The 20,693-nt window shown below is 35.1% G+C and overlaps 1 long non-coding RNA gene across 1 annotated transcript; it reads right to left on the reverse strand.

Moving 5' to 3' along the window:
- Nucleotides 1-6,421: 6,421 nt before the first annotated feature.
- On the reverse strand, nt 6,422-9,014 carry LOC116428773 (uncharacterized). The gene is made up of 4 exons (XR_004235345.1): nt 8,976-9,014; nt 8,176-8,263; nt 6,761-7,008; nt 6,422-6,628 (listed from the first exon to the last, which is right to left on the reverse strand). It is a non-coding gene; the product is annotated as an uncharacterized LOC116428773 (long non-coding RNA).
- Between the last annotated feature and the right edge of the window lie 11,679 nt (nt 9,015-20,693).

The following is a 20,693-nucleotide window of genomic DNA, read 5'->3' on the forward strand; positions in this document are numbered from 1 at the left end:
TCGATAAACTTATTTTAATGAATGTTGGAGAATGTTGACATACAATGATGGACATGCTGTAATTGTTCGTGTTCTTGTTCATATGCGCTCTAGTTATAATGCTCCAAGCGGTGGCGCGCATATATGCGCTCCGCTGATGCAGACCAGGAAAATTCCTCGCATACATATGCTAATGATGCAAATGGGTTAAATGTGTGGTTGAGAATAATAACAGTGCAACTACTATTTCTGAGTTCTCGAGAAAAAGAAGCTTTACAATTAGGGTAGACCGAGGCGAATCGGACCAACTCAGATTTAACAGCGAAAAACTAATAGTTAAAACTTAGAATCAACATACTTTTTTAATAGATTTGTTATTAATACACATTCAGCTTCAATATCAGTAAAAAAATTTGTTTAAACCAAAAAACCTTCGTTTTATAAGCAAATATTTTTTAGTTTGTTTTAACGTTTTCTTACTGATATTAAGCTGAATGTGTATTAATAACAATTTTATAAAAAAAATTCCATTCTAAGCTTTAACTATTAGTTTTTCACTGTTCAATAGTGTCCTTTTGTCTAGCCTTTAACTTCTTTTGTTGTCCTTCAACAAATACCATTTTACTGACTGGTGATATCGAATGTAAAATTGGTTTTTTTATTTATTCGACAGGCAAGTTTTTTTTGTACAGTCGCACAAAATATGCGATAAATTTCCACAGCTTGATGTATGGTCAGTTTTTTTAAGTTAACCCTTATTATTGTGACTTTTATTGTTTCTGGGATGCGTGATCCCTGATTTCTGTTTTTTTTTTTGGACGTATATACATAAATAATCATGATATTTACAATCATAAACATAAAAAAGGGAAAACAGCGATCCGATTCACCCCGTGCGATTGGATCCGGATAGCTCCGCTTCTAAGGATTTCAAAATTTCAAAGTAATTACGATAAATAGACGAAATATAATATACTAGTCTATATTAAATATTGAATTTGGACACCTTAAAGACTAATAATAATAAATACATTTGAATTTCCAAGCTTACTTTGCCATTTTAAATGTTAAATTCCAACTACGTATTTTCGACTAGCCACGAATTCGTTACATTTGCGCGCATTCGCTTCGATTCTAGCACGTGCTGGTGGTAAACAACGGTTTATCCAATTTAACCATTTAAGATGTATTGGATTAAGTTCAGGGAAGGTGTATGAAAGAATTTGAACGTCAACATGCTCATTTCTATAACAACGTAACAAATATTACCAATATTCTTATTTATATCCTATTCGCTCTGTGGTTCTATTCGCCTCGGTCTATCCTACTTATATGTTATGATTAGTAATAATTAGTATTATTAACGCTAGGACTACCGTAACCGTCAGGACGATTGGCCTCGGTTTTATTGATTCTCAAATATTGATATCATAAAAGCATTGAATATTTGAAATAAGTAGTTTCACTTGATTACTATAATGGATGTCTGAAGATAAAGAAACTGAAAATAAGTTCTAGTGTAGTTCTAGTGTTAATAACATTGCAATGTTACTATTTCAGTAATCCAAGAACATTTCGTGGAAACTTTAAGATAATAGTGAAACCACTATTGTTCTGGGCCACTCAAATATAACCTGCGTGTAACGTCGACATCGTTGACAATTGCTGCAATGTGCGTTGTACATTCGATACGATTTAACGTGTCGGATTCTCGATAACTTTTCATATTGATACGTTTCATTGTTTTAAAACATGAAAGAATGCGGCAATATTCGCATCGATATTTCAATGCGCGTTGTAACAATTGTTAACGCTGTTGACGTTGCACGTTATATTTGACGGACACTGTTCGCGTAACCGATCCAATATAAAATAACGTTGACTCTTAACAATGGACAAACTCCATTGTGCGGAAATGTAACAAATTCTATTTTCATTTCTATTTACTATACTTGCAATAGTTTGAGAGATATTTTCCGTTCCATTATCAATGTTTCCTCTACATTTAGTGAATATTGTGTGATTTCAAAGGTCATTTGATTATTATAATCCCTTGCCTTACGATTTATTTTTAAACGGTGATCGATCCAACTAGTTTGTTGTCAATAATTTATTGAAAACAAGAGAAGATTCCAGTCTTATTCTATGTCAACGTGTGTTCTGAGGCATAATAATTAATGACAGAGGAATAATATATCATTTACATGCAAACAAATTGCATAATATTTTTTTCGTTAATTTCTATTAGAAACCTTCGGCACGAGTTTGACACGATATTGTAGAATAAGGAGTTAAAAACTTATCGACCGTCTAGGATTAAATAATATAATTGTAACGTCTACCGCCTCAACACTCATGTGACCTCGACACAAGATAGACGAAATACGAATGGCAGCTAGGTGTAGAAGTGAAAGAGGAGTTTGAAACGGGACATGCAGGGCGCTGGGAACAGATACCAGGGGAAAACGGAAGAGGACGGAGAAATGGTGGCTCGGACTGCTGCTCGAAGAATTCTCTCAGGATGAGACTCGTTAGTCCTTTCACGGTAGACTTACGGCAACCGGCTCGTTCTCACCTCGGTCACACATCATGGCACGAAAACGAAACGAACCACCGCGCCGCGCCGCGACGCCTAGAACCCTTCCTTCCGTTCAAATTGCTCCGACAATCCCTCTTTATCGACGAGCTCTCCAGGTTGGTGCTGCTGCAAAATTGAAGGGATGCTGCGCCAACACCTACAGTTTCTCGTCGCATTGCCCGGCTGACGCTAATATTCAGTTCCATACACCGGGTTCCGTGCGGCCGTGTCCGCTTCGATTCGAATACGATGCCAGCCGTTCCGCCGCGGGCCCGTGCTGCGTAGGTACATCGGACGACGATCCGGAAACTAGATCGGAAACGCGGCCACAGATTCCCGGAGACGCAGTTGAAGCTGCTCAACGGCGCGTGCGGACAATGCGAACGGAGACAAATTGAACGGTTTGTTGGGTGGAGGTGGAAATCATTGTTACCGAATGCTCCGCTTTCAGAGATCTCTTTTTAACTTTGATGGTTTGAATTTTGTTCCTGCTACGTGTAGTGCATTCGCAGAGGTAATTGTTAGTGAGTCATATGAAGAAAGGGAGCAGGAAAAAGTTTTACTAGCTTTCATAATTAACTCTTATGTACGTAATCGGGTACCAGGGTAATCATTTCCAGTTTAACGTAAACATTTATTATGTTCTGGTTGGAATATTTAAAAAACTTTTAGATACTCTTTCTTTGTACATTTTTTAATCTAGACACGATTAACAAATAAAGATTCTTGTAAAAATTAAAACGCTAGAGAGTTTAAACGAAACGTATGCTCCACTCACGGGTACCCATACGACGGATGATGGAGAAAAGTCGAATATTGATAAACAAAAGAGTTATTTTTCTCGCTAATTAACATATTATTTATTTATTGTACTAATAATCTACAACTGTTATATCTTTAATCGTTTGTGCGCACTCATCTCATACAGGCTTGTTACAATTTTGGCAACATTTACATGTTTTTCTTCGTCTTTTTATAGAACCAGCCACTTCCTCAATATATTTTCAATATGACAAAAATGTATTATCAAACTTTTGTAGAACAATTCCATTCACTAACAAATGTTCTTGACAAAAATTTATCTCAAAGACAGGCTTTCTTCGGAACTTGTACTATACTTCCATTCTTATGACGGAAATAATGTATAAACATATGCAACACACTTCAGCTACAATCTTCAAGATTATGTCATTTTCTAATCATACATTAGTCTTTCTATATTTAAATGCATGAAATAGTATTTTATTTGTAATAATAATAAATTCGAATATATTTTTCAAAAGTTTGAGCATAAAATTATCATTTTGTATAAAGTCTGCTTGAATCAAGTGCTTGGAGTACCCGGGTACCCGGTTGTGGAACAACGTGGTTATTATGGTTGCGTATATAAGGGTTATCGAAAACTGACGTTTGTGTAGACTTTATATTGGTAATATTTTTTGGAAAGATTATACAATATGCGATATTTAACCACATTCTATGGAAAGGGAAAGGCGGGATTGGGACTGAAAAGTTTTTCATTGTAAAACATAAAAATGTACTTCATTTTTCTCTGATTGTTCAGTTTCTTTAGAAACAGTACTAAATTAATTTGTACCTCTAATATGTAGAGAAAGTGTGCATAATATGTGGCTGCCTAGTTTTCTGTTTCTGTCTAAAATCTGATTTGAAATATGGATTGTTTAAAATTTTTATATAAAATGTAGATAAACTATGTAACGAGGTTACTTGTGATGAAAGGAAAAATTGAATGTAATACGTATACAAAGATCAGTTATTTTTGGACCTCATAAAATTAAGAATAATGCGACCCGTTTACAGAAAGCATAAAAACTCACTTTTGATAACATTTTAAGGTTAAAAGTAAACTTCTCTGCTCACATACAAAAATCTCACATATGTATGGAGAAATCATATTCTTCCATTTGGTCCATTTTACGTGTGGGTAAGATGAGAAAAAGAAATAATGAACTAATCTTAATATAACACTAGATTCAGTGTTAAATTATTCTCTGTTATGAGGAGCCCATATACAACTTACCTCTGGGAATAAGTATTGGAACAAACATTATAAGATAAAGTTACTAAGAAATATCAATTCTTTTTACAGGAAAAATAAAACGATACTAATATAAAACGCACGACAATATTAAAAAAGTTTAATGTGAAATAAAAACACAAAAAGATGGAGACTTTTATTTATTATCATACAGAAAACCATATATAAACAAAATAATGCTTGGAAGAAAGTACTCGAGCGACTGAAATCGTGGAGAAAAGTATTTGAACGGTAACAATTCTGAGAACTTATAAAAAGTAAGCAATAATGTACTAAATATTCGTGTTACCTGATACTTTGTTACGTTATTCAATTGCATGCAGAATCATTTTTGTGCACGTTGGCATAGATTTCACAAGGCTTTTAGTGAGTCTTCAGCCCATATCATTTTGTTGACTACACAAAATTCATATTCATCTTTATATGTTTTAATATCAAATAATTTCTGCTATGTTATGTAGATATTTCTTATGCTACTTAAATCTGAGGTATTAATCTTCATCTTAAATCTTTCACAATTACTGATACCTTAAAAGTATTGAATATTCGAAACTATCTGAAGAAACTGAAAATAATCTATTATTACAATTTTTATAAGGATTACATATTAATCATATTAAATGCTTGGTAGTTTTAGTGTTAATTGGTTATTTTGTGCTTTTTATTCCATTATTCTCTGCTATTAAATATTTTTCCTAATAATAATTTCTTGATACTCATATTTCATCTCACTCGCTGGCTTCGCTCTCGTTCACTCGCAGTTTTGCAAGCAATTAACGGAAATAGATAAGAGCACGAAACGTACTACATTAAAAGAAATAAATGAAATATAGCATCCAAATATATCTGATCGAACGATGTCAAATAAATTGAATGGTACGAGCTATTCGTTTTGTAAAACCAAAACGGATTAGCTTTGTTCCATAACTTCTGCTCGAATGCTTATTACTAGGGGTAGTACCAATACGTTTAGTTTGGAAAATTTCAAGTTTGTATTTTAAAATACCAACGATTAAGGAATTTCACATTTAAATTTCCTTTTCTGCAAACCTTCTATGAAATATATTTCAACACAAAAATCTTCAACTTATGTAATTTGCAAGAAATACTTCTTTAGAGGGACGGCATAGGTTATTAATCACGCTCTTTGTTATATATACGTATATATTTCTAATAGATACAGATAAATGTAAATGCCTTTGTGATAATTATAGAATAGATTAGTGATTCCTCGGCAAAGTTAATTTAGTCAACGAGGAGGTCAAACATCTAGACATTTATCTCAATGTTTTGCATGTTTTTAAAAATGTAAATTAAATTTCGTTTTGTAATATCCACCTCAAACATGAAATTAATAGCGATGGAAGATATTTTAATTGAACAGGGAGCAAAAACGACTAACACTGGGAAAGTACAACGAATAAAGAATTAACAAAAATTTAACCATTTGAGTGTCATTTGTAATTGCTAAAATTCTTTCGAAAATTGCCATGCAATTTTACCAAGAAATGCTTAGCTTATAGAAAATGTCTATACAAATTTTACCATTTATATCAATGTGCTAAAACGTTTACAAGGTATAGTAAACATTTTCATTTTCTGCTGCCTGTGTTATTTACAGAAATTAAGCAAACAATATTTTGCAAAAAAACTATTTTATTAGAATAATTATCTTAGAAAAATAAATTCTCTTTCCTTGAACATAGTTATTGATATAATGTTTATGGCAAAATACAAAAGAAGTGACAATTATCTAAAGAAACACAAATAAAAATGTAGAAAATGCCAGAAAATGCCATGAATTACATATATATTTGAAAAAATACGCTTTTCACAGTAAAAAACGTCCGCTTATTAGAAAAACCGACTCATGGGAAGATAATGTAACTTTCCTCATCCTGTACCATGTCCCTATCTGGTTTCTTTCACTCCACATGAGGTATTCAAATATCTCGAGGGCGTTCCGGATTTCCGTAGTGAGAACCTCGCGGAGCAACCGACTCAGCTAAGACCTCGAAAAAAATTCAGACGCTTCATGTAGATAATTGTATAAATTCAAAAATTGAATAAAAATGAGAAAATGTTATATTATAATGTATAATCTAACGTACAAATAAAGAGAAAACAACAGATAATATACATACATTCATCGCTATCAAAGATAAAGAATCGCACAGACTGACGCTGACACATTTGGAAAAATTTTCGGCGTCACTCGACGAAGCGACGAAGCCTCTAAGGGTTAATGCTTTATTGTGATACACAGCGTGCACTTTTTCGGATGATGTTTTCAGTCGATTTGATCTACACGGAGTTTTTCAAATGCGTCGGTGGAGCGAACGTTGAGTGTTTTTCGGAAAAGGCAGTCTGATTAGTTGTTTCTGCCAACGGCCTGCATCATGGCAACAGTGTAAAGATGCGCAATCAATTAGCCCTTTGCTAACTGCTATGGTGATGTGTTATTGTAAATGCAAAACTCAACCTGCACAAACTTAAAGTCCTGGACGTCGTCCTGCAAACTGACGAGAAACTTTATCTACGATTAAAGTACAAATGCCCAGGAACTCAGGTTTATTTCAGGCTGAGTGTTAACACATTCACGTCGGCACATGTTTTTACATATTAAGGATATCCATAAGTAATGTCATACGGCCTGACGTTTGTTGTTAAATGAATGTTGCAAATTTCGTGTGAATCAAATTGATGATCTATTAATGTTAAACTGACTTCAAAGTGTTGTATGCAATTGGTTATGCAGTGTTGTATGCAATTGGTTATTCGTTAGACACAAAGTAGAGTCCTTTTTGGACCGTTTAATCACGGGGGATGAGAAATGAATTATCTATTATACTTCAAAGCGGAAGACATAATGATTCACTCCGAGTGATGCACCGATGCTAATTCCAAAACTGAATATTCAAATCAATATTCATTTAAAGACTAGAAATATTGTTGCTGTCAGTCTTTATTGAGAACAACTAATACGTTTAAGCAGTGCAAAAACATCTTGTTTTGGTTAACAGAAAGATTGTCATATTGCAGCATGACTGGAAAACTTTGGTACATTTGCCCTATTCTCCTACCTTATTCCCACTCGATTTTCATTTATTTAGATCTCTGCAGCATGTTTTAGATAGGAAAAAGTTTTCCAATTACGAAGATGTCATAAACGGAATACAAAAGTATTTTAATGAAAAATCAAGCGATTTTTAGAAAAGGAGCATATAAAAGCTCGTTTCCAGGTAACAAAATGTCGTAAACAATTACGGCGGGTGTCTCATTGATTGAGTGTATCATGTACGGTTTAAAAAATTTAAATATAGGTACCCCTAGTATTTATCAGGTTCACATTTTTTCTTATCTGGTGGCGAAGTCTTAGAATTTTTGAAAATATTGAAATTATCAATAAGTAAATTAATTTTCAACTACATGGTAATTTTTTCTATTTACCAAACCAGTTTAACGAATTACATATTTAAGAGCAAATACACTGTGTCGTGACACTATATTGGAGTTTTGACTTTTACTTAAATTTGATAATAATCAAAATAATAACTACCTTTTACAATTGTGAAGTTTAACAACTGTCCTTTAACAGACTCCTTTATAGAGGCCGGAGTAAACTGCACGATTTCAATCGAACGTAACTACAATGCACAAAATATGATACATAATATTGAATTGATATGAAATATTTTTTTTATTTTTGAAACTAATTCCGAGCAACAGTTAGCAGTACGCATAGCCCTCGATTTACACCGCATTCGAATTGCACAACTTCGGTTTAACACGGTTGAAGTAGAACGGAAGAACTTCTAATTACACGGCATTTGCATTTCACTTTAACACGGTCAAGTTAGACAAATAGAAATGTTAGATTAATTTTTGTTTGGAATATTACAACCACTGAGTATTAAAATAACAGACTCTTCTAAAAAAATCTGTAGTAAAAAGGAAGTTAAAAACAGAAGCAGAAAGAAAATGTATTTACATATATGGTAGATATATAAAAGAAGTCCTTATAAGACAAAAAGAGTGATAATTGGTAATTTCTTGTAATATATTTTATAATAAAAATAAATAATACTATTTTATATGGATTTGTTAAATATATTACATGTGTATTTTTTTTCAATGTAAATTGTGGACTCGAATTGCACAACTCATTTTAAAATATATTTTAAGCCTATTTAAGTTTATACGCAGGCGAAACTTTAACTAATTGTCAACATTTTTTGCGAATATTTCAGAAACTAAAACCGAGTAGTGGTAACATATACATAGAAAGAAAATGTAGAATTACTATATGTCCCTAAGAACATGTTTCAAGATTATCATAATCTGCGAGAAATCATTTACCTATATAATTACTGATCTAGGTACTATGCAATCTTGCATTGCAGAAACAGTGAATAAGGAAGTGCATGCTACTTATATTGTTTTCTCAAGCACCATCTTATCATGCAATGGAATTTTCCTGATTGCACAATAAGGGATTGAAGAGTATGTATACTTTTTCTTTTGGTTTTTAAAATACTACATAGTATAGCTATATCTATTAATCAACTTGAGATTTACAAGTAATGATATTTCCCCATTACATGGTATCTATTAAAAAAATATACTTAACACAAACATATCAAACTAAAGAGTCAAAAGAGAAATAAATTAAGATACACGTTCATATCGTCTCATCAATCAAAGTCAACATATACCGATAACAAATATATTACTAACTTCTCGTTACTTTACAATAAACGTGATATTGACTTCCAATATATTCATTACTGAAAATATTAAATTCGCATACTCAATCAGTGGCCATATAATATCATGCCAGGCTTGTAGCGAAGATTTCAAACAGAATTTAACAAACATAAATATTACTGGATTTCTTTGAATTCAAATTAAATATCATTCTTGTGTTATCAATTGTTATATTGTGGAGCAAGCATAGGCATAAAATATATCCCTAGAATTATTTTCTTTTTTCAATAAATTAATGACGACAAAGTAATTGAATCGGTCAGAATTGAATAAGAAATTATAGGACAAGAAGTTAACAAAACATGTAGTATCTAGGATTTTTAGCACAGCTTAGGATATTTTTAACAAGCGTAAATACGAGAATGAGTGTGAGCGAAGGACAATAAAAGAGGAAAGTCTGACGGTCGAGGGAAAGTGGCCTGCACAACGTCTCAGGTCCAAGGTTCCCAGTTCGGCTTTTAAGAAGTATGATTGAAGGTTTGTGAAGAGTGTGCTTGAGAAGAATGATTGTAGGGGAGAGAATGATTTTTGAGTGTGAATGTCCGAAAGACGGCCTGTGTCCAGAGAGATTCCTGCGTTAGCCTAAATCGTGTGTCGCACTAAATCTACAGTCACACTAAATCTACAGTTATCTACAGTCCTGCTCTCACATTAGTCAGAGCGACCTTAAGGCCCCCATACACACTGAAACATGCGACGATGCATGTGTGACACATTGAAAGTTTTTCGGACAAGTTCCACATTCAGTCGTGAACGCAGCCGCAGACCATAGACAAAGGTTAGTCCCCAAAAGTAGTATATAAGGAACCCTAATTTGTAGCATAAGCAGTTTTGTACTAAATCTCTGCACAAATAAACCGAAGTTCAGCGAAACTATTTTCTACATCTTTTTTTTTGCGGATTAAGTGTGAAGTAGTAAACCAAGAAGTTTTAAACTCTAGTTCGTTTATACGTGACACATGCATCGCTACAAGTGATGGGTTGGAGTCTCCTAAAGTTTCATGGTATTGTACATGCTGCACTTCAACAAAAAGAGAAAAAGGCTGAAACCCATTGCTTGCAGCGATATCTACATCTCCGCATCTTTCAGTGTGTATGGGGGTCTTTAGGTTTAACCTATTAGCTACCGCAGAACTAGCCTTGAAGCCATACCTCTATGTGTCATCAATGCAGCATTGCTATTTGAGTTTCATAGAATTTTACACTGTGCAATTACGTTAGATTAGACTATAATGTGCACAGCTATCGATGACAGAGAAACAAAATCGTTCAAAAAGATGTTATAGCGGCGTGTAGTCACTAAGAGATTAAAACTACACAGGACAAGGATACTTGTCCACTCACGATGTTTGGGCGAGCTAGGTTTTCGACACGTAGTCATCACTGGTGCGCAACAACAGTACAAAACGGAAACGAGACCAAATGCGACGGAGTGAGACCTAACGATAGAAAACAAAATTCTGTATAGTTCCGTTTTACTTCTTGAACAGGACTAATTCATTATATTTAAACATTACTTATTTTATTGTTAATGAACGTAATTACTTATTAGAGTTTTCTATATTCCCGTATATTATTCCCGATCCATGCATACATATACTATGAAGAGTTCACGCGAAACTCTCTCTCAACGCAGAAGTGTAGGGTGGCCGAGCGTATATGCGTTGTGTGTATGAATACGTGAGTGCTGTGTGGAACTCTGTGCCTGCTTAAGCGTTTGGAACGATGCGTCCGATATTTGTTTTAGTTTTTGAAGAGAGTTTTAGTTTTTGTTTTAGCGAAGAGTGCGTGTGTTTCTTTTAGGAAAAGTGTGTGCATGTGTGTGAGAGAATGCAAAGCAAGATAAAGGGCAAAGTGACCGAGCGAGAGCGAGTTTGACTCCGGCAATATAGCGTACGAGTACATATATATTTTACGATTAATTATCCCTACTCGCAATTACCATCCTACAGAAGTGTTACCCGACACCCGAAAAACTTCGCTGACTATCCAGGAACATGCATACAATTAATTTAGTTCCTAACGCGCGGAAACCGTTTAAATTAACTGTCAATTCGGTTCGAAGCAGACTGGAAGAGGCCGATCTACCAATCAGGGTCGGCCGACGTATTTTCTAAAAATCAAATCGGTCCGCCACGCCAGCGGAAACTAAATCGTACTTCGGCCCGATTCCGTGAATCTTCGAGAAATCGTACGGGCAAGTTGCGGGAAACTTGGCGCGAAAGTCACCCGCTGCCGACATCTCGGCGATTCCCTCCACACGCGACATATTCAATCAGGATATCAAGTTTGCCGAGTTCCAGCGCGCTTGTCGAACCTTGTATCCGGATGAGTTTCGGCTCCTCGACCAGAGGGCGAAAGTTCGGTCCGAGGACTCTACTGAGGACGAGCGCGGGCTGCGAGGGACACAAATCCGACCGCGTGAACACGCGGAAAATACCGGGGGTGAAACGGGACGGGTCGGATGGCTCGGTTGGGCGAAAGCTCGGTGAAAGCTTGGCGAAAGCGAGAGGTGTGCTCCGTCGACGGAGATTTGATTTATATGTTAATCGGCAGCCGGCTGCAATGGCCTACGTTGGCAAGTGCGCAGCCTCTGCCGTCGTACTCTTTTACATCCCCGTAACAATCCTCGAAATATGCCGTATAAGCAGACACCGTGCCGTTCGGGGGCGATATTGGTGAGTATCGCCGTGTATTCGAGGCGTGGAGATTTTCTGGGATTTTGGGAAATGGCGTGGAACCGTTGTTTGATATTTTGGTTTTACACTCTGATAAGAAGTTATTAATACATAGGGGCGTTTTATATGAGAATTGTTGTGTATCGAGTGAATTAATAAATTGCCAGTGTTTGTTCTAAATATAAATGAATAATAAATATACACTTTTAATGTATCAAAAATAATGTATAAGAAATGTAGGATTGGGACAACGTACAGGACTTTAACATTAACAAAAGTTTTATTGAACTAAATAATTAATAAATAAAAACGAATAGGAATAACTTCGCTTATGCTGTCATATTGTCTTCGCGCTAAACTCGCACACACTTTTAACAGTCATCCCCAATCACTCTTTCATTCTATTCATGAGCATTCATTCTCATTTGCATCCTGTCCCTTGCATCCATAGCTAACATTCTCGCAATCTCATGTACACTTTACTAATCACGTCATTCTTATGATCTAGTCGCTCGGTTCCACACATTCTTCCTTCACACCTCTTGAACCACTCGAGATCGTCCTGTCTGCAGTCATACTTTTCCTGAACATACTAGAATCACGCCGTCCCAGCACGACATCAGCCACACGCCCAAACAGTCTATTCATACCAAGAAACTAAGCATTATAATATAAGTACTTCGTCGCGATTGATCGACAAACCCTTTTGATTGCGGGTGGTCGTCGTTTTTATTGCAGCGCATTTCCCACCCTCCACATGAATAATAATGAATAGTAATAAATAATAAACAATAAATAATGGCGTATACATTAAACAAGCATGAAAATAGCACAAAGCGTATCAGCAGAAATTGATCAATTAAAACTATTCAAGATGTAAACCGTTAGCTTTTTCTCGTGGAAACAAATGAAAGGAAAGAGTGAGTAGCAATATCAAGCATGTAAATGTGAATAAGATTAGACAGTAGAAGAGCAGAATCATATTTTTTTCGATAATCTTGTCAAGTCACAATGTGCGACTACATCTGAACCCATATAATGATTTGCGTGTAATGTAGGCTTTATTATCTCTCATTGCTTTTTTATATCAGCGCCTATTTAAATGTGCTCGTAGTTGTATGAGTTCATTATACGCATTATATTTTAATCACTTTGTTTCTTCAAGAGATGCCATTATATTCTTAGATCTAATCTAAAGAAATATCAAATCTGTGATTTTGTGTCCTCTTTGAAATGATTTTGCAACTTATCTTATTTTAATTGTTTTTATGTGTAGGCTGCGAATGTTTACGTGAATATAGATTTTTACAGAGATGTTGAAAGGAAGAAAGGAAAAGTGCTTCTTCTTTTCAAGTCGAACAGTTTTTGAAAATGTCAATCCAATAGGAATAATACCTACATATTGCTGCATTGTATGAAATATATTGAAGGAACGTGGTTACTTTCGGACGATGGTCCGAAATGAATATTAAAAATCAGGTTGTAAATCAAGTTTATTTTGTAGTATGCACAAAATGTAACGGCGCGATACCATGCATAAGTAGTAGTCTCGAAAGCGAAGTAACTCGTAGACTGTAAGTAACAAGAAGAGTGGTTCTGATACCTCGTACTCCTTTATGAAGGATGTTTCTTTTACGGGAGGAGTTCTAATGGCTATCCCCGATTGGTTAAAACCACTGAAAATGATTTCCTCCAATCGGGGAATTTTACACATGGCCGGCCACTTTCTACGTCCCTAACGCACTGTAGGAGTGAGAGCGGCTGTTGCTTAGAAATATTTCTTGCTCTCTGCATCCCCGATGCAGCGGGTGTCTTTTGGGTCTCAGCGTAACTGCGTTAACTTTCCTAAACGGACGAAAGCCAAAGCGTACGTGGTTGGAACACTCGGGGCTGCAAGCCCTTCGACGACCCAAGATTTATGGCGTCCATTTACGCTATTAGGAATGTCGTGAGAAAACTAAGTGGACTCGTTTATCTGCCAAGTGGCTAAAAATGCTAAGGATGCTTTCTCAAAAATAGCGTCTTTACGTTGCGCGTTCCATAAATTTTGCTGAACACTTGTGCGCCAAAAGTTTCTTTTCCGACGCATAACTAGCCGCTACAACATTTATAGAGTATTACAGTTTGCGTACTCGTTTCCATCGTTCAATACGATTTTGAATAAAAAATTGTAAATATTGAACAAATTTAAAAAAACCTTTCTATAGTACAGCGCCAAATATTTGATTAGTTTTGCTCTTTTTTACAAAATATCATTTCAAAATTGAAATCCTCAAGAGATTTGGATAATGTAAAATAGATTTAAATAGAACGGCGCCCGAGTAATCAAGTAAATGGAAGCGTTCAGAGTTCATATAAAAGGGTCAATTCTTCTCACTGTGTAAAATTCACACACGCAATCAGAATCAATTCATAAATTACCTACTAATTCATTCTAAAGAATAGAAAACAAAAATTTCGTACCATATTGCAAAATCATTTAAATAACTAATTAATTAACAGTACATAGTTCTTCTTAGAAACCTGAAAATGTTACTTTCAAGTGACACCATTTTTCTTTTGTTTTTGAGTATTCATTTTTTTTTAGTTGAATGAACTATCATGTTCGTATGGGCTATGATTTTTTCAGATTTTCCATTATAAACAAATACTCCAGTTGTTGTCGTGCTAGTCACAGAAAACAAATTTTTGAAGCTCTCAGTTGAAACTACTTTAACTTCAAAAAACATATCGAATATTTTTATTTTACCGAGTTCAAAATTAATACGATTAACAATTTTCTTTAAGAACGGACCCAAAATGTTTTCTTCTTTTATAATTATGTCCTTAACGTTGTTTTCCCTAAATTAATTACAAAACGAGCAACTTTTCTTAGTGCAATTAGTTTTCAACTATACCATGATAACTCTTTTCTTGATTATACTATTAATTGTTATACATTTGACATTGAAAATTGCCAACTTATAAATGTTTTCAAAACGAAATGAAGTCGAGAATTTTGAAATATTCTTATCAAGTTTGTTGAAACATTTTCCATTTTTTCTATCTAAAAATCAGATGAATATTAAGATAAATCTATTCCATCATAAGATAAATACGAAATAAAGATAAAAGTATTGATCGAATTATCGACAGTGCCTTTAAGTTTCACATTATCAGGACCATCGTATTTTTAAAAACACGTTCAATAGCCCGACATTTTACAGATTTACACCGTTAAACTAAAACTCGAATCATTTCGAACCTAAGTATCAAATAAATTTTGAAATACTGACCAAGAATCAAAGGAAGTCGTTCAAAGTTGTCTGAACAAACTCGCGATGCAGACGTTTGAAAGTATTTCCTCAAAGATCGAGCGCTCGTCAGCGTCTCTATGGAATGTTTCCGTAAAGCTCAAGTGGGCCGGAGATCACAAGTTTGGCTTCCGCCTCGTTCCTCGTTAAATAATTGCTGAAAGAATTTCTATTAGAGGAGGTCCCGCGGAATAGAAGACCTGTAAAGCGGGAAGGGACGGAGAAAAAAAATTGAAGCAAGACGAGCGTCGATTGGAAAGCGGGCCCGGACGAAAACTAATTAATTAGCAATGAACCCGGGGACGCCAATGGAATTTCAGCCACTAAAACTATGAAACTCGTGCAATCTCTCTGAACCGTCGTTTTCGGGTTATCCTCTTCACGGTGGGGGAGCGGCCGGCGAATTAAAAGTTTCCGCGGCGCGAAACGTCAGCTGGAAAATTAATCGACCTTTGAGAAGAATGTCGCCTTAGAATTCGAACGGTTCGAGTAATGCCAATCATTCGGAAGCGACTCCCTTCTAAAGAACACCGATTACGGAGATAGCGTCCGACTATTCTAATCCGTAATGCAATTAGAAAGGAAATCTTATCGGTTTACGGCTGTCCTAAATATCCTGCGGACTTTCCGTTCACCGATAATTCTGATTTTTCCGTGATAAACCTTTTATTGAACCGAAAAAACGCATTGAATCAACGCATCAATCAACGCCTGTAAATCTCTGATACTTGATCGCCGACGATAAGCAATACAAAGTGTAGTGTACAGAAGAAAATACACGAAAAGTGTATTTTAGCGTAGTTTAGAATATTTTTGAGAAGCATAAATATCAGGATGAGTGTGTGAGAAAAGAACAAGGAAAGAGTAGTAAAAGAGAGAAGTTGTAACGATCGAAGGAAAGTGGTCTGCTCAATGTCAAGGTTGTCAGTTTAGCTTTGAGGGAGAATGTTCGAGAGTTTGCTGAGAGTGCAACTGAAAAGAATGCTTGTGAGGGAAAGAATGATTTTTGAGTGGTGAGTGCCGAAAAGAGTTTTCTTGGGGAGTCGTGCGTTGACCTTTGTGGCAATAAGTTGTATGGAGTCGTGTGCTGGCCGCCGAGGCAAGAAGCTGTGTGTCGCGTCTTGTATTTAGTTAAATTCATATTTATTTAGTTTATATGCCTCGATTATGCACGTCCTCTACTACATTAAAGAAGCTAATGAGACTGAATAATCGTTTAGAGATTAAATATTCAAATATTAGTTTAGAGATTAAAACGACCGTGAGACGATGGTCGTGTCGTACAATGGTAGTTTATATACCGATATTACTTGAAAATGACTTTTTCTTGGTAAATCATGAAATAAAAATGAAATACTGACAACGGAGAATTCCGATTAGTTTTTTGCATTCACTACAACGGTCAGGATTATGTAAACCGTCAAGACAGGATCTGTGAAGATGACTTTCCTTAACATGTGTAACTCCTAAACTTTTACTTATTTTGACTTAAAAAGAAGTTCATAATATGGTTTAAATATTAGTAAATATATCTGTGAGGAATCAACAAAAATTAATTTTCAGATTCTTAAAGGCATATTTCCAAATTAAGCTTAATAAATGTCATTCCAAATGAAAATGCTCCTTTAATTATGACTTTCGAACCAAATAACTGACTAAACTGTAAGTGGCCACAGCTGCATTTAGGTTCGACTCTTATAGTAATGAGTACTGAAATATATTCAACAAAAAAGAACCGATTTCAGTAGATTCCAAACACGTTATTTAACAATGCGCAAATCATGGCCTGTATAGTAAGTTGCATCCGTTATTTAAATAATTCCGTCACTATTATAACACTTTTAAGCCATATTTTAAATTTCTTAAATAATCTGGAATAATCTGACGAATGAGAAAAATGACTTTTGAAGTTTGAATAATTTTGAAATACTTCCATTTTTTCGGTTATAAATAAGATTAAATAAAACAAAAATGTATCAGTTATATGTATTGGACTATAAGAAATCAAATTGTATGAAAATTTCCAATTTTTAAAACAATTTTGTTCAATTTTTGTCCCATTTTGTCCAAGAATCGGCCACTGTATCGTGTCGAGACATGGGTAGTCAATGGCAATCTTGATACGTAATTTTCCCTACATCACTATGACTCATTTACCCGAAGTTTCTGAAGGATATGATCAAGACCATCGAAGGGAACAAATGAATCTTATGTTGATTCGATAAGAACGAGCTAGATAGCATTATTAAATATTTAATTGTGTCTTGAGTATAAGAAATATCCGATAAGATTGAATATCTTCATGGGATTAATAATATCTTCGATTGCAACCGCGATAAACCGAATAAGAAGATCTCGCACAAAATGCACTGTAGATTAATCAGGGAGCAATCGGTTCAGAGATTAGCGTCCCGCGACACGCTAATCTAGTCGGTAGCTGTCCACAGTTGTGAAACCTGGCCTCCTCCGTGTTAAACGAAAATGAGATAGGATTCCTGAAAGCGTGATCCTGAGGTAAAGGACACGGAACGGAGAATGTTACGTTCTGATGAGTCGCGCGCTTCGTACGTACCGCTGGGTATTCCTAGGGTAATTAAATCTTGTACCTCGGAATGGAGGAAACACACTTTGGGATGAGGTGAACAGTAATGTCGTTCGATGTTTCGCCAAGCTAATCTGATAGGAAAAACGAAAAGGCCACGCGACGAGGGACCATGAGAACGTATAAAATTAACTCCTGGCCTACTTCTTGTTTACCAGCACGTCGTTTGAGAAAGTGTCGATCCTTTTTGTACCTGCTAATGGTATTCGTATGAATAATGAAATACTCTACACAGTTTTTAATAATCTACTGTTCATTAAGAAATTATTACCTGTACAATTTTACCTTGATTAGTACTTTAAAGTTATGTGATGTATTTAATAGTAATTTTAATATTTAATAGGAAACAAACTTATGAATTTACAATGTCACACGTAACAACCAAAAATTAACTTATGCTTTGGACTTATACATTCAGACTTGTACACATGCACACTTCCTATCACATTCTATAATTTCCATACATCACATACTTCAATCAAATTTCGAATGTTCTAGATTTATTAATTTTTATAAAATATTGATTTTATTAACATACCATAGGTTTCGCAGTAATTCACGACATACTTTCAATTTGCTTGAAATAATCCACGAGGTTCGAAGCTCGTTCGAAAAATTACTTTCACGGAACGCGTTTTAAAGGGTGTTTGAGCAAACCACAATGAACGCGACTTGGCGGTATGAATTTGCGTTTATTGTGAAAGATCACTTATCGACTGGTAAACCAGTGTCGTGTTTAACCAGGGATTAAATACGGGAATAAGTTATATTTGACGCGTGCGAAATCACTTTAAAGTCTCGCGTCTCGTCCCTCGATGTTCGGTGGACTGTGTCTATTTCGCTTCTTTTCATTGTACTCATTCTCCAACTTTGTCAAACTGTGTTGGAAGAGAAGTAACGAAGAACGCAAATAAACCAGAATAGGACAAAGTGAGATACAACTATAGAGAATATTCATTGTCGACAACTTCTTATTTCTACCTGACTTTGTCGTATTGTGTTTCATTTGTAATCATCGTTTACGAGAATCAGCCAATAACAAAAGCTGCCGAAACCGAAGCGTTCATTGCGAGTGGACGTGACACATTTTCGCACTTGTCCCCTTAGTTCCATAAACAAGTTACCAAACATCGTTGGAGGACAGTACACACTCATTCACCTATAAAATACCGTCCGTATTATCTTGCGTTTTATTTTCGAAATTCGAACAGTGAATGAAAGATGGAACACGTCACTGTGTGATTGATTCGCGCAATTTACGATGATTTTCATTCTATTTATAAATTAACATTGGTCTTATTTCTCTTACGAAACAGATCGCAATATTCGATTGCTAAATAGATGAAAGTGATTAATAAAAAGCGTGACTAAACCGTATCGAATGCAATCAGCAGGGATTCGATGACAATAGAGAAACCCTGGGGGACAGATTACACGATTGACATTCAGAATTGTAGCAACCGTTGCCTGTTGTAACACTGTTGCCAATCCGTTTCACTTTATTTCATTGAATCCGTACCGCAACATAGGGCGATCGCTGCTGATCCATATATTTGCTGGCAAAATGTGTAAATCAGCGCGACCGATTAACTGTAAATTCTAATGACCGATACGCGGACACGTGATTGGTCCCCAGTCATTACTAACGTAGTCAAACACAGACAGCGTATGATTAGTTATATCGTAGGTTGTAGATTTAGTTAAACCAAGCGAAAAAATACCTGGGAAAGAACTACGTGACTCACAGTCAAAATCGTATATCATGCAAAAGAATATGTTTTATGCTGTAACAAAGTTTGGGGTTGACTTGAAAAAGAAAATACAACGAATATACAGTGTCCGACGAATATACACATTTATCCGTATTTATTGTGTAGCAATAGCAAACAAAACGAACCTTTGTAAATATAACAAAAAATTAAGTTACTGCATTCAGTCTGTAAAATGCCTCACAGCTAAAATCGTACACGTATAAAAAAAAATGAATAAACTAAAACTAGTTTTACTTTGAACTTAAAATTAATATTTTGTAAGATAGCCTCGACTGCATTCCTACGACTTTGAATCTGTTTGGCATCGATTTCACAAGTTCTTCAGTAAAATCAAATCTTTCTTAAATCGTTTTCATTTGAATTTGTGTGTTTTTGTATTCTTATTAGTAATTCGTTTCAACTATTTTCTATGATGTTCAAGTCGAATGATTGCGGAGGGGTATTAATTACTTTTGGGGCATTATACAATAACATTTTTACAATGTGCAGTATATGCTTAGGATCATTGTCACTATGAACTGTAAAGAATTCCGAAATGTTTCTTGTTCCGAGTTTATTCCGAATAGTTTTTTAGCAATGCTTTTCAAGTTTTTTTAAAGATATTTAAATAATCATAGTTATTTATAGTTCTTTCAATAAATTCCAAATTACCGATACCAGCAGCTGATACACAACCCCAGACCATTATTTATCTGCTGCCACGTTTAATAGTGGGGTTTAAATTTTATATTTTAAATTCCTGACTTGGTCTATCCTATACATTTACTTTACCATCTTTCTATTTATTAATTGTTGATTAAATTTACTTTCGTCAGTAAATATAACTCCTTTCCAGAAATTAAAATTTTTATTTACAATTTCTAGTGCAAACTCCAGCCCCGCTTATTTTTCTTGTTAATAAACGATTTGTTTCGAGCTATCCTGCAGTGAAAATTATTCTTCCATAAAGCTCTTCTAATTGTATC

The sequence above is a fragment of the Nomia melanderi genome, chromosome 10, assembly GCF_051020985.1.
Source record: "Nomia melanderi isolate GNS246 chromosome 10, iyNomMela1, whole genome shotgun sequence".
NCBI lineage: Eukaryota > Metazoa > Arthropoda > Insecta > Hymenoptera > Halictidae > Nomia > Nomia melanderi.